The 14,902-nt window shown below is 40.4% G+C and overlaps 1 pseudogene; it reads left to right on the forward strand.

Moving 5' to 3' along the window:
* Window positions 1-6,361: 6,361 nt before the first annotated feature.
* On the forward strand, window positions 6,362-14,675 carry LOC133073906 (arylacetamide deacetylase-like 2; annotated as a pseudogene).
* Window positions 14,676-14,902: the final 227 nt, after the last annotated feature.

The following is a 14,902-nucleotide window of genomic DNA, read 5'->3' on the forward strand; positions in this document are numbered from 1 at the left end:
ACCAATATAATAAAAAGAGGTCAAAGACAATGAGCAATAGAGGGTGTGCTTAATGTAGACAATGCATAGTTGTAAAATATTTCAAAGGCCATAGTATACTAGACCCAGATAACCTAAAGGAACACACAGATGATACAGAAGAAAGAAGATCTCTTTATTCTAGGCAACACAGAAGATCAGTTTTGTATTAAAGTACATTCTTTTTCCTTTAGTGGAAAGAAGGACAAGATGAGAGTGAAGTTCTCAACTCTTTAAAGCATCAGAAAAATTTGCTAGGTGAATTATATCTGTAGTTGTAGAGTGGTATCAGTGAGCCAATTAAAGAGCTTTAGGAGAGGGGGAGAATCAAGATGGCAGAGGCGTAGGAAGTCAAATCACCTCCTCCCACAGAAACATTGAAAATACAAGTGGAAAGATTCACACAGAAAAGCTACTGAGAATTGACAGACCTCAGATCTCTGAAAAGACAAGGAAACTTCCATGTAATCAGGAAAGAACAAAAGGAAGAAGAAAAAGAAGGAATCAGTCCTGTGCCCAAGGGAGGCAGCCGTGAAGAAGGAAAGGTTCCCACAACTCTGGAAGTTTCTTATCAGCGAGGAGATCAGCCTGGACAGATGGGAAATTTCAGAGCCTAAGCGGAGAGAGCAGCAATCCATCTGTGGAAGGCATAACAGAGAGTAACTTGTCCAGAGGGTCCCCACAACCTAGACAGTCCTCTGCTGGTAGGGGTGAGAGGTGCATGCTGACGCTCAGATTCAAGAGCTCAGTCCCAGGGAGAGGACCAGGGTTGGATGTGGAAACAGCTGAAAAGTTCAGGCTGTAGCAACTGAGGGTGTACTAGGAAGAAGCCTGGGCCTGCCAGAGCGGTGAGGCACCATTATTGGGAGATGCCCAAGGAGAGGGGTGGGACCGCTGTGAAAGTGTCTTTCCCCATGAGAGCCCTCAGGCTCCAAGCACCTCCCACAGGAGCTCTGGGGATGGGCACAAGTCGCCACTGCCGTCCTGGGCTCCAAAGATGGGCACTGGCCACCTCTTCCAGACCACAGGCAGATGCCAGGCTCTGCATCTGTGGACCCAGAAGGGTATGGGCAATTCCTACCACTACAAATTTCAAATTTTGCCAGTGGGCCCCAGGACCACCCCCTCCACTGACTCAAACAGGCACAGAGAGCTTCCCAAACTAGTAATTCCACCAACAGGCCATAGGACCTGCCCACGCTGGCCCAGCAAGGAGCTGACAGCTCTGGCCTCTAGGAATTCCACCAGTGGGTCCTAGGATTTGCCTGCACTGTCCTCAAATGGCAAGGAAACATCTGTGACTAGGGCATCTACCAGTAGGTGCTGGGACTTGCCCTCCAGTCCTGGGAGATTTCCCCTACTAAGTCCATCAGTGAGTGCTGGGACCTGCCCCATTTTCCCAGATTTGTGAGGAAGGCTCTCACTATTAGGAAATCTGTCAGTGGGTCCTGGGATGCACCCTGCTATCCCAGGAGGAAATGGATAGCTCCTCCAACTAGGAGGCATTGAAACCATAGCTGAGCCCCAATGGCTGTGTGACTGAGGAAGAGGAGTTGAAATCTCTCCTTGTAGCTGCATGAACCTCCTTTGATGGCTTCCTAAATTCAGTGGTTACAAAAGATCTGAAAGAATAAATACCTTCGGAGCTGGAATAGGTCTGACTTTAGCAGCTGTGGGCTTTGTGGGCATGCACACATAGAGATTAGGTCAGGCCAGAATCGGAGCTGCTTCCATCGCTGGTCCCAGTGCATGACCACTGAAGTCCTGGGTCCTGATCTCAGTGGATCTGTGCCAGTGTCCTGGTGAAAACAACACCCGAGATTCACCAGGGCCAAATTCAGGCATCCCCACAGGTAAGGTGAGACAGAGCAATGCCAGCAGCAGTGTCCTTTGTGAGCCCACACAAGACCAAAAGGGAACACGGCAGAGGACATTCACAAACGAACGGCTCCAGAGGAGGAATATTCAGTGGCTTCTCTCCCAGGGGGAGTGCTCTAATACAATACTCCTTGTGCCACAGATAAAAATGACAGCTAAGAAACAGATCAGGGGCCTCTACTACAACAACTAGGGAGCAGACCTCACTCCTGGCAGGGCAGTGACAAGCAAAGAGCAAATGGGAGGCCATGCTCAATATCCAGGGCAGGCTCTGGTCACTATAGCACTAATCAACCCCCCTATTAAGAGGACAGTGGCACAAACATCTGGATCAACCTCACACACCAGGGATCAGACACCAGAAACAAGAGGAACTATAATAGTGCAGCCTGCAGAAAGGTGACCACAAACTCAATAAGTTTAACAAAATGAGGTGACAAAGAAATATGTCCCAGACAAAGGAGGAAAATAAAAACCAACAATAACAACTAAATGAAGGGGAGATAGGCAATCTACCTGAGAAAGATTCAGAGTAATGATAGTAAATATGATCCAAGATCTCAGGAAAAGAATGGAGGCACAGGTCAAGAAGATACAAGAAAAGTTTAGCAAAGACTTAGAAGAACTAAAGAACAAACAGATGAACAATACAATAACTGAAATGAAAAGTACTCTAGAAGGAATCAGTAGCAGAATAACTGAGATAGAAGAATGGATAAATGACCTGGAAGACACAATGGTGGAAATCTCTGTCAAGGAACAGAATAAATAAAAAGAATGAAAAGAAATGAGGACAGTCTCAGATCTCTAGGACAACATTAAACACACTTTTTTTTCTCAGAAGAAGAAAGAGAGAAAGGGCCTGAGAAAATATTTGAAGAGACTATAATCAAAAACTTCCCTAACATAAGAAAGGAAATAGTCACTCAAATCCAGTAAGTACATAGAGTCTCATACAGGATAAACCCAAGGATGAAAACACTGACACATATTAACCAAACTATCAAAAATTAAATAAGAAGGAAAAAAAAAATACTAAAAGCTACAAGAGAAAGGCAGCAATTAATATACAATGGAACCCCCATAAGGTTGTTATTGTTTAGTTGCCCAGTCGTGTCTGACTGTTTGCAACCCCATGGACTGCAGCACGCCAGGCTTCCCTGTCCCTAACCATCTCCTGAAGTTTGCCCAAGTTCATGTCCATTGCCTTGGTGATGCCATCCAGCCATCTCATCCTCTGATGCCCCCTTCTTCTGCCCTCAATCTTTCCCAGCATTAAGGCTTTTCCAATGAGTCGGCAGGTCTTCCAATGACTATTCAAGGTTAATTTCCCTTAAGATTGACTAGTTTGATCTCTTTGCTGTACAAGGGACTTCCAGGAGTCTTCTCCAGCACCAGAGTTTGATGGCATCAAGAGTTCTGGCTTCTTTTCAGTCCAGCTCTCACAACCATACATGACCATTGGGAAGACCATAGCCTTGACCATGTGGACCTTTGTTGGCATAGTAATGTCTCTGCTTTTCAACACACTATCTAGGCTTGTCGTAGTTTCCTGCCAAGAAGCAATTGTCTTCTGGTTTCATGGCTGCAGTCACCATCCACAGTGATCTTAGAACTCAAGAAATGGAAATCTGTCACTACTTCCACATTTTCCCCCTCTATTTACCATAAAATAATGGGGCCAGATGCCATGATCTTAGTTTTTTTTTTTTTTTTTTTTTTAATATTTAGCTTTAAGCCAGCTCTTCCCCTCTCCTCCTTCACCCTCATCAACAGGGTCTTTAGTTCCTCTTCACTTTCTGCCATTAGAGTGGTGTCATCTGCATATCTGACGTTATTGATGTTTCTCCCACCTATCTTGATTCCAGCTCATAACTCATCCAGCCCAGCATTTCTCATGATGTGCTCAGCGTATACTTTAAACAAACAGGGTAACAGCAGATAGCCCTGTTATACTCCTTTCTCAATTTTGAACCAATGAATTGTTCCATACAGGGCTCAAACTATTGCTTCTTGACCTGCATACAGATTTCTCAGGAGACAGGTAGGGTGGTTTGATATGCCCAGTTCTTTAAGAACTTTCCACAGTTTGTTATGATCTACACAGTCAAGGGTTTTAGCATAGTCAATGAAACAGAGGTAGATGTTTTTCGGGAATTCCTTTGCTTTCTCTATGATCCAGAGAATGTTGGCAATTTGATCTCTGGTTCCTTTTCCTTTTCTAAACCCAGCTTGGACTTCTGGAACTTTTTGGTTTGTATAATGCTGAAGCCCAGCATGCAAGATTTTAAGAATGACCTTGTTAGCACTGGATATGAATCCAGTTATCTGATGGTTAGCACATTCTTTGGTACTATCCTTCTTGGGAATTGGGATAGAGATTGACCTTTTCCAGTCCTGTGGTCTTCCAGATTTGCTAACAAGTTGAACGCAACACCTTGACGGCATCCTCCTTTAGGACTTTGAATAGTTCTACTAGAATTCCATTGCATCCACTAGTTTTATTAACAGCAGTGCTCCCTAAGGCCTGCTTGACTTTGCACTCCAGAATGTCTGGCTCTGGGCAACTGACCACACCATCCAGTTCATTAAGATCTTTTTTGTACAGTTCTTCCATGTATTCTTTCCATCTCTTCTTAATCTCTTCAGTGCCAACTAGTTCTCTCTACTGTTTCTGTCCTTTATTGTGCCCATCTTTGGGTGAAATGCTCCCTTGATATCTCCAATTTTCCAAAAGAGATCTCTAGTCTTTCCCCTTCTGTTGTTTTTAGTTTTATGTGCTGTTCATTGAAGAAGCCCTTCTTGTCTCTCTCTGCTATTCTTTGGAACTCTGTGTTTAGCTGGATGTACTTTCCCCTTTCTGCCTTGCTTTTTGCTTCTCTTCTTTCTTCAGCTGTTCATAAAGCCTCCTCAGATAATCACTTTGCCTTCTTGCTTTTCTTTTTCCTTGGGATGGTTTTGTTTGCCGCTTCCTGTACAATATTACAGACTTCCATCCATAGTTATTCAGGCACACTGTTAACTAGATCTAATCCCTTGAATGTATTCATTACCTCCACTGCATGTTCATAGGGGGATTTGATTTAAGTTGTATTTGGCTGGCCTAGTGCTTTTCCCCACTTCTTTAGTTTAAGCCTGAATTTTCCTATAAGGAGCTGATTATCTGAGCCACAGTCAGCTCCAGGTCTTATTTTTTCTGACTGTATACAGCTTCTCCATCTTTGGCTACAAAGAATGCAATCAATTTGATTTAGGTATTGACCATTTGGTGATGTCTATGTGTAAAGTTATCTCATGTTGTTGCAAAAGGGTATTTGCTATGACCAGTGCATTCTCTTGGCAGAATTCAGTTAGCCTTTGTCCTGCTTCATTTTGTTCTCCAAGGTCAAACTTGCCTGTTACTCCAGGTATCTCTTGACTTCTCATTTCTGCATTCCAATCCCCAGTGATGAATAGAACATCTTTTTTTGGTGTTAGTTCTAGGTCTTCTAAGTCTTCATAGGACTAATCAACTTCAGCTTCTTCAGCACTGGTGGTAGGGGAATAGACTTGAATTACTGTGATGTTGAATGGCTTTCCTTGGAAACAAACTGGGATCATTTTGTCATTTTCGAGGTTGCACCCAAGTATTGCCTTTTGGACTCTTTTGTTAATTATGAAGGCTACTATATTTCTTCTATGGGATTCTTGCCCATAGTAGTTATAATGGTCATCTGAATTAAATTTGCCCATCCCTGTCCATTTTAGTTCACTGATTTCTAAAACTTTGATGTTTATTCTTACCATCTCCTGCTTGAACCACGCTAAAGTTACCTTGATTCATGGACCTAAAATTCCAGGTTCCTATGCAATACTGTGGTTTTTTTTTCTTTTCAGCATTGGTTTTTTCTTTCATCCCCAGACACATCCACAACTGAATATTGTTTCCACCTTGGCCCAGTTGCTTTATTTTTCTGGGGCTATTATTAGTAGTTCTCCTCCACTCTTCCCCAGCAGCATATTGGATATCTTCAGCCCTGGGGGACTCATCTTTCAGTGTCATATCTTTTTGTCTTTTTATACAGTTCATCAGGTTCTTAAGGCAAGTATTCTGGGGGTGGTTTGCCATTCCCTCTTCTAGTAGATCATGTTTTGTCAGAACTCTCCCATAATATTATCAGCTGATTTTTTAGCAGAGACTCTTCAGGGCAGAAGAGAGAGGCACAATACATTTAAAGTGATGAGAGGAAAAACCTACAACCAAGAATACTCTACCCAGCAAGTGTCTCATTCAGATTCCATGGAGAAATCAAGTGCTTTACAGACAAGCAAGAGCTAAGAGAATCCAGTACCACCAAGTCAGCTCTATAACAATTGCTAAATGAACTTCTCTAGGCAGAAAATACAAGAGAACAAAAGGGGAAGGGAATAAAAAAGACCTAAAAAACAAACCCAAACAATTAATAAAGTGACAATAGGAACAAACATGGCTGCATGGCACTGGAGCAGTGAGCGGCCAAGAGGAGACACCCCGCGTCCAAGGTCAGTAGCAGCGGCCATGAGGACCTACCACACGTCCAAGGTAAGGAGCAGCGGTTGCACTTTGCTGGAGCAGCTGTGAAGAGATATTCCACATCCAAGCCTTGTCTAACTCAGCGAAACTAAGCCATGCCATGTAGGGTCACCCAAGATGGATGGGTCATGGTGGACAGTTCTGACAAAATGTGGTCAACTGGAAAAGGGAATGGCAAACCACTTCAGTATTCTGGCCTTGAGAACCCCATGAACAGTATGAAAAGGCAAAAAGATAGAACACTGAAAGATGAACTCCCCAGGTCATCATGGGAGTAGCTTGACAGGCTCCTCTGTCCATAAAATTCTCCAGGCAAGAATACTGGAGTGGATTGTCATTTCCTTCTCCAGGAGATCTTCAGACCCAGGGATCAAACCTGCATCTCCACAGTTACAGTATAGGGATTGTCTTATGATCTGTTGCATGTGTATATCCCCAATTAGATTCTAAGTGTTTTGAAAACTGGGATAATAATTTTTTAAAAAATCTGTATATTTCTGAAGTCTGGCAGCATACCTGTCTTCTCTCTCCACTCTTCAGAATATCCCAGGGTTTAAACTCCTCCTCTCTTCAACTTGTTGTACCTGGTTAGCTACTTTACTTAAGCTGTCCCATTGTGTAATAGAAAACAATCTTACAGTTAATCCTCAATGTCTTTGTAGAAAAAAATTAGAGCTCTTGTCACAGAGCGCCTGGTTGAGCTTGTGGTGTTATACTGCAACTTCCCACAAGCTATCTGTTTTACATATGGTAATGTATATGTTTAAATGCTAATCTCTCAGTTCACCTCACGGTCTCTTACTTGCCCAAAAGACTGTGTGTAGATTCTCTTTGTCTCTCCCTGTGCAGGTTGTCATTGTTTGTTTCCTTCCTTGGCTTCTGATCCAAACAAATGAAAGAAGTCCATAGATGTTATATCAGAGGAAATGAGGAAAGTATAGTGAGTGATGAGGTTAGAAAGACTGGTGGGGCAAATCACGAAAGGACCTTGTGAGATATGATTCCTTGACTCCAAGGGGACAAAGAAGTTATTGAAAAGTTTCAATCACATTCTTATGTAAAAATGACTGATGTTGGGACATCCCGGGCAGTCCAGTGGCTAACACTTCACTTTTTAATGCAGGTTCCAAAAACCCAAAACATAAAACAGAAGCAATATTGTAATAAATTCAATAAAGACTTTAAAAATGGTCCACATCAAAAAATAATAAAAATCAAAGAAACTTTTGTTAAAAAAATGGAGAGTAAATTGGAAAGTGGAAAAGGAGGGAGTAGGGAAAGAATTTCAGTACTTTGAGCAACAAATAGAGTGTCATGGATTAAGAGAGTGGCAGTGAGAATGGAGAAAAGTGGATGATTAGTGAAATAAAAAGAAGTGGAATTGACAGGTCTGGGGAACTATAGTATCGGATTTGGGGAATAATGAATAAAGATGAGTAGAGGAAGTAGATTTGAGAGTTTTATGATATATACGAGAGGAAATTCAATATAAAGCAGTAACCAGAATGTCTTGCTTGGAATAAATATACATTGAATATTAGTAATCATGACTTCTCAAAGAGTAGATAGCTTGGATCCAAAGTGAACTTCTGGGAGCTAGGATTCTATTTAAAAGTGGAGGTGGGGCTTGTCAAAAATGTGTATTTTAGAGAAATAAGGGAAATAACAATAGGAGAGAACTGGGTAACAGACCAGATTGAGCAAGTCATTGAAATGGTAAAAAGAAGCAGTGCATGACAACGCTGCTCCATCATATAGTGATACTTACATAGGGTTGGGGGAGCATATATTTTTCAGAAGCCTTTTGTGGTTTGATCCATGGTTTCTGTAGGAGTTATTAAGATGTTTGTCCAGTTCAGACAGTACCTCTGTATCTTCAATCAAAAATGGAGCTAAGCCATCATTTCCTATGGTTTGCCTGCTGGAAGATCAACAAATATTTTCTGAAGCGTTCCAAAGATAAGCTGTTGGGTTCCTTCAACATTTATTTCAATGGCAATAAGAAATATAGTCAGTATTTACGGAGTGTCTTCTGTATGCCAGAAGCTGTACTATGAATGCTTTATCTCACCCTGGCAAAAACCATATGCCACACTTACTATTATTACATCAGTTTCAAAGATCAAGAAACTGAGCATTTACAGGTTAAGTAACTTGCCCAGGACTCAAACGCAGATACAAAAATCTTAAGCTTGAAGTAGCACTGATTTCAAGCTCCTCTTTCCCAACTGACTGGGTATTGCACCTGGGCATGGGTCACTGTGAATCTGGCACTTTTAGGTCATATGCTGTGTTGCACTGTCCTACTTTTAGAACATAATGGGAGGTGGCATTCTTGAGGGGATAATAAGAAACAGGAAAGGATGGGATGAATCCATAAAGAGGAGAGTTAAGTTGGGTTCTTCAAAGGGCCCCATCTTAGTCTGTTTGAGCTGCTGTATATAATACCAGTGTCTAGGTTGCTTATAAATAACAGAAACTTATTTCTCACAGTTCTGGAAGTTGAACTGGGGCCCTCTCCCAGCTCACAGGCTTTTCACTGCATCCTTACATGATGGAAGGGGAGAGCTAGCCATTTGAGGCCTCTTTTAGAAGGGAATTAATCCCATTTACCAGGGTTTCATGTCATGACCAAATCAATTCTCAAATGCCTTCTTACTAAGACCATCACCTTGGTCATTAGATTTTTAATATATGAATAATGGAGGCACATTTAGATAACATTTAGACTACAGCAGGCCTGGTGTGGGATTTCTCCAGCTTCCAGTATGGTTGTTACACGTGTCCTAGAATGAGACCAAAAGGCCTTTCATATTGGAATTCCTTCATGGTCATCCATAGTACATCCAGATACTCACTGACTACCTGTGTTTTTGTAAAATTGGGTGCGGTGTGGGGGGTGGAGTTAGGTCAGTGGAGAGGAAATTAGTTGGTGGGGTGGGGAAAGGAGGGTGATAAAAGCTGAGGGTTCAAGGTTGAAAAATTACAGATTTGCTGGGCTGTGTGAGTACAAAGACATTGCTAGCAATGTAGGAACACCATAAATAAGTTAACATCTTGCACACATCCATTCTCTATGAGGATGAGATGGCTGAATGGCATCACCAACTCAAGGACATGAGTTTGCGCAAGCTCTGGGAGCTGGTGATGGACAGGGAAGCCTGGCATGCTGCGGTCCATGGGGTTGCAAAAAGTCTGACACCACTGAGCAACTGAACTGAACTGATTTTTCTACAAATGACAGGCAGTGGGTAAGCTGCTGTGGGTGTGTAGGGCTTTGGATGGATAACACACCCCCAAACCAGGAGTCTAAGTTTGGAAGGGACCCTTGTGAGCCAGTGAGTGGTGAGAGGCAGTGGATAATGAGGGATTCAGTGCAAGGACTGCAGTATAGTCCATTGGAAGGAGGAACCTACCACTCTCCAGGAAGGCACCATGCTCTAGATATTTGGTCTCAGGACATTTGGCAGGTAGAAGAGGACTTGATAATGCTTCAAGCAGCCTGGAGCAGGCTTTATACCAGGCATAGTTGTTCATGACACAGACAACTGCTTTGAGTGGGCTTCAAAGTAGCTGAATTGGTGGACCGATGCAGGCCTCTCTGGGCATGGTAGAAAGTCATGGAGCATCATCTCTTCTCTGACTCTGTGACCAATCAGTCCTCAGCTATGACTCCCAACTCCTGGGGATTGGTTGTGAACAAAGAAATTGATGTAGGAGTGTACATGTTACAACAAGCTTTAAACCATAATATAGATGCCTTTCATGAACTGGTCCCAAATCTTGCTCTCAAATATCGAGTTCAAGGATGATCTCCTTGATCTCCTTGATTATTAACATGATGTTAATAAACTACTCTCACAATAACATAGTATTAGTGACAAGGCCTATAACTTGAAAAATTAGGGATTCAAAGTAGGTAATTTAATAAATAAGGGACAGAGTGAATAATTTATATAGGATAATTTTCCATTGAGTAGCCTAAATTTAGGATTAATGCTGTTTAAATATATAAGGTTTAATATCAAACCCCTTGTACTCTTATTGAAAAAGATTAAGAATGGGCTTTGTTGAACATCTTCCATAATCATTTAATTACTGAGTTACCCAAAGGTCTTTGTTTTACTGAAAAAGTAATAAAAAGTGAAACGGACAATTTAAATACAGTTACTGATGTCTAATCCTCAAGAATATTGCTATGAGCTGGGTATGTTTTTCAACTTTCTTGACTTTGTACTTTCATTCTTGTTTCTCCAAAGTAGTGACATCTTGAGATGAATGTCTTACTTATTTTTTGCATTCAGGTACATATAAGTTGACCACAAAATGAGGAATACATATCCATTTATGTGATATTCATGTCCATTTTATAGTGTGTTCCATTCAGGGCTTTTTCAGCATTAATATTTATGGTTCAAGATTAATGTTTATTTGTACCTTTGCATTCTGATTAACTGGTTGTCTTTGAATCCAGGTGGCTTTAGAAGGGATGAACTAAGCTATAGATAGTTCAATAATTCAGTGTTATTTTGGGGATCTACTTATATGCCTGTTACTGCTTTTTATATCCTGTGATTCCTGGTCCCAAGAATAGTGTCCTCTTAACAAAATTATAAAATGAACAGCAATATTTATTCATTCATTTTCTATTATTTTTTCAAACTGTATTGAGCATTTTACTATCTTAGACCCAATGGGAAATAAAATAATAGCAAGTATTGAGCCAGTGTTTGTGGAATTTGAAATCCAATAGAAAGATTACTATGTACATTTTTATAAGGAGGGAAAACTTGTTCATTGGCTTGAAAGAGGTAAAAGTGTTTGGAATTTAGAGGTGTTGAGAGAAAGAGAAGTCTACTTCAATCAGATGTTTACATGCATCAGTTCAGTTCAGTTGCTCAGTCATGTCTGACTCTTTGAGACCCCATGAACCGCAGCACACCAGGCCTCCCTTGTCCATCACCAACTGCTGGAGTCTACCCAAACCCATGTCTATTGAGTCAGTGATGCCATCCAACCAGCTCATCCTGTCATCCCATTCTCCTCCTGCCCTCAATCTTTCCCAACATCAGGGTCTTTTCAAATGAGTCAGCTCTTTGCATCAGGAAAAGTATTGGAGTTTCACATCAGGCCAAAGTATTGGAGTTTCAGCTTCAACATCAGTCCTTCCAATGAACACCCAAGACTGATCTGCTTTAGGATGGACTGATTGGATCTCCTTGCAGTCCAAGGGACTCTCAAGAGTCTTCTCCAACACCACATTTCAAAAGCATCAATTCTTTGGTGCTCAGCTTCCTTTAGAGTCCAACTCTAACATCCATACATGACCACTGGAAAAACCATAGCCTTGAACAGACGGACCTTTGTTAGCAAAGTAATGTCTCTGCTTTTTAATATGCTGTCTAGATTGGTCATAACTTTCCTTCCAAGGAGTAATCATCTTTTAATTTCATGGCTGCAGTCACCATCTGCAGTGATTTCGGAGCCCCCAAAATAAAGTCAGCCACTGCTTCCACTGTCTCCCCATCTGTCACATATATATGGTTCTAAGTATATAGAAAGTGTGGAGAAAATATCTGAGAAGTTTACAGGAGACTGAGAACACAGATATTGAGACTATGGAAGAACTGCCAAATGTGAAGGATCTAACTAGAAGGTGCTCTCCCAATATCTTGAAAATGGTTGATTTTGAAAGGAGCTTTGGAGGACAGGAGAGAGACAGGAAAAAGTATTAAATAGCAAGAAGGGGCACAATAGGAATGCAGGGGTGGCAAAGAGTGACACATGCATAGGAAAATGATTTATTTCATGCAACAGTACAGAAAGGAAGGTTAGAGCTAGATAAGAGAGTTGGTAGATTCCTTTTTGCCTCATCCCTGGGCATGTGGTCCCTGTCTCTTAAGTGTGGGACACTGAGGGTGAGTTGCAGTGGGCCTTTGCTCATTAGATCATCTACCTGAGGGTGCTTGGGAGAGCTTTGGATCTAGGGGAGTTTCTGTCAGGGGTCTTTATCTTGGCTCAGTTTTATTATATACTTGTGAAATGTCTAGCACCCTGAGCATGCCTTATGGAGGTGCATTTCCCTTTCTGGTGGGCCTCTTGAATTTCAATGTATTCCCTCCATTAGGTTCAGCTAGACACTGTGGTGAGAGGTTGACCAGAGATACATCCTTCTGTCCTGAGCTTTGACCTGGAGCAGTAGCAGGTTTTTTCATTTGTCCAGATGCCACTGTCTCAGATGCCACACTTCGGCTGAGACACTTGTTCCCTGGACATTATCCTGAGGTTCTCTATGATAGTCTGCAGGGTCACAGATGAGACTTCAGGATACCCACTACCTCTGGAAAGGAAAATCCTTGTCCATTATTCCACATCTTTCCCTTGCACGTAAAACTGTGTGAAGGTCATCAAGATGTTTTTTGTAATTTTATCCCTTTGTTTCACAAACACGTCACTATTTTTTCACAAGCTAAGTTCCTATTGATTGGCTTCTGTTTATTTTTTGTCTCGGTACTTCTACATTTGGATAATATTTCTTAAAAATTTATGGCATGATGTTGGGAACTTTTCTTATTAGCTAAATAACATTATGTTAAATTTTAGGAATATTTTAGAATATTTTAATTTTTAATATTTATTTTAAATACATAAACATTTATCTTTAATTTTAAAATGAAATAAGATTATTTTAATAGTTACATTGATTTCTTCTATTCACTTTGGTTACTTTCAGCCAAGAATTTTTACAAACTTATATATACTGTCAATTTTCTGTAGGAATGTCTTATTTAGGTAATTTCTATTGGTGATTTTTGACAAAAACACCATACACGTAGGTACCTTCCTTTCTCCTCTCTATCTCTCCCTCTCATTCTTTATTTTCCCCCTTGCCCACTGTGCTGACCTCATTTTATGTACTGACGCAACTGATTATAAGACACCAATTTGCTAACACAAATCTAAGCAATAGTTTTTGCTGTTACTGTGGTAACGGAGCCAGGTTACTGATACTTTGTCAACATCTCAGATTGAGAACCTCACTGAGGCTGAGGCTCCAGTTTCCCCAGCTTTTCTTGGGTATAGACAAATAGTGCACCTTCTGCCATATGACTTTAGAAAAATGTGTATTGAGATGTAACTGACATATAACAGTATATCAGCTACAGGTGTATGGTATAAAAATTATATACATATGTATATATAAAATGAAAAGACCACCACAATAAATCTAGTTAATATCCATCACCACATGTATTTAGAACTTTTTTCTTGTGATGAGACCTTTCAAGATTTACTGTCTTATCAATGTTTAAATATATGACATAGTATTATTAGCTATAGTCACCATGTTATATATTACATATGAGACATTTATTTTATAACTGGAAGTTTGTATCTCTATCAGTCTCACCCACACCATGAAAACTTTTAAATCTTTACTACTGAAATAAGTTTGACACTTTTTTTTCATATCACTGAAAGACATAAGTATTGTGAAAATAATTGTGACATCCATCAATTTACATAGACTTGTTTATCTCAAGACTGCATAAATTATTAAAATTAATTTTCCTTCTCCTGGTGTTTCAGAAGTCTTTGCATTATAGGATACTATCTTTTTTTTTCAGGTGCAAAATGATCTTGAAATAAAACATAAAATCAAGATACAAGCTTTGCTTTCCCCTTTCTCACAGGTAATTGATTCTTATTCGCCATCTCACTGAGAAATTGAACATGGTATAGTTCTGACAAGAGACATAGCCATAAAACTTGTGAGTGTGCATTTAACCAAGAATGAAATATTTCCCCAGGCAATGAGAAGAAACCGACATATGCCTCTGGAATAAAGACGTTCGTTCAAGTTTGTTAACTGGAGTACTCTCTTACCCAAGAAGTATAGAGAGGGCCATATTTATACTAAACCAGTTCTTGGAAGATCTAGTTATTCATCACCAGCACTTATGTATATCATATTATCACCCTTTTGGACAATGATTCCCAGCTACAGAATTTGCCATCAACCTATATTCTTACCTGTGAATATGATGTCCTGAGAGATGATGGACTTATGTATGTTTCAAGACTTCAAATGTTGGAGTTCAAGTTGCTCATGACCATATTGAGGATGCAATCCGTGGAGCTTTATCACTTATGACATCACTGTATTTAAATCTAGGTCTCAGAATAAGAGATAATGTATGTTAGTTGGCTGGATAAGAATTTATAAACACATTTATAGAAAATATGTGTGGTCATGACTTAATGGGTTGTAATTTTTGATATTTTGTAATTGCAGTGCAAAGAATAATATCATTTGTGTTGTCTAAATCTGGATTTGAATGTTACAACATTAACTGTAGGTCCTTGAATAGGTTATCAATTTTTCTGACTCACAGAACTTGTATATAAAAAAAGTATGTAATCACATCTGTTTTCCGTGTGTGTGTGTGTGTG

The sequence above is a fragment of the Dama dama genome, chromosome 19 (genome assembly GCF_033118175.1).
Source record: "Dama dama isolate Ldn47 chromosome 19, ASM3311817v1, whole genome shotgun sequence".
NCBI lineage: Eukaryota > Metazoa > Chordata > Mammalia > Artiodactyla > Cervidae > Dama > Dama dama.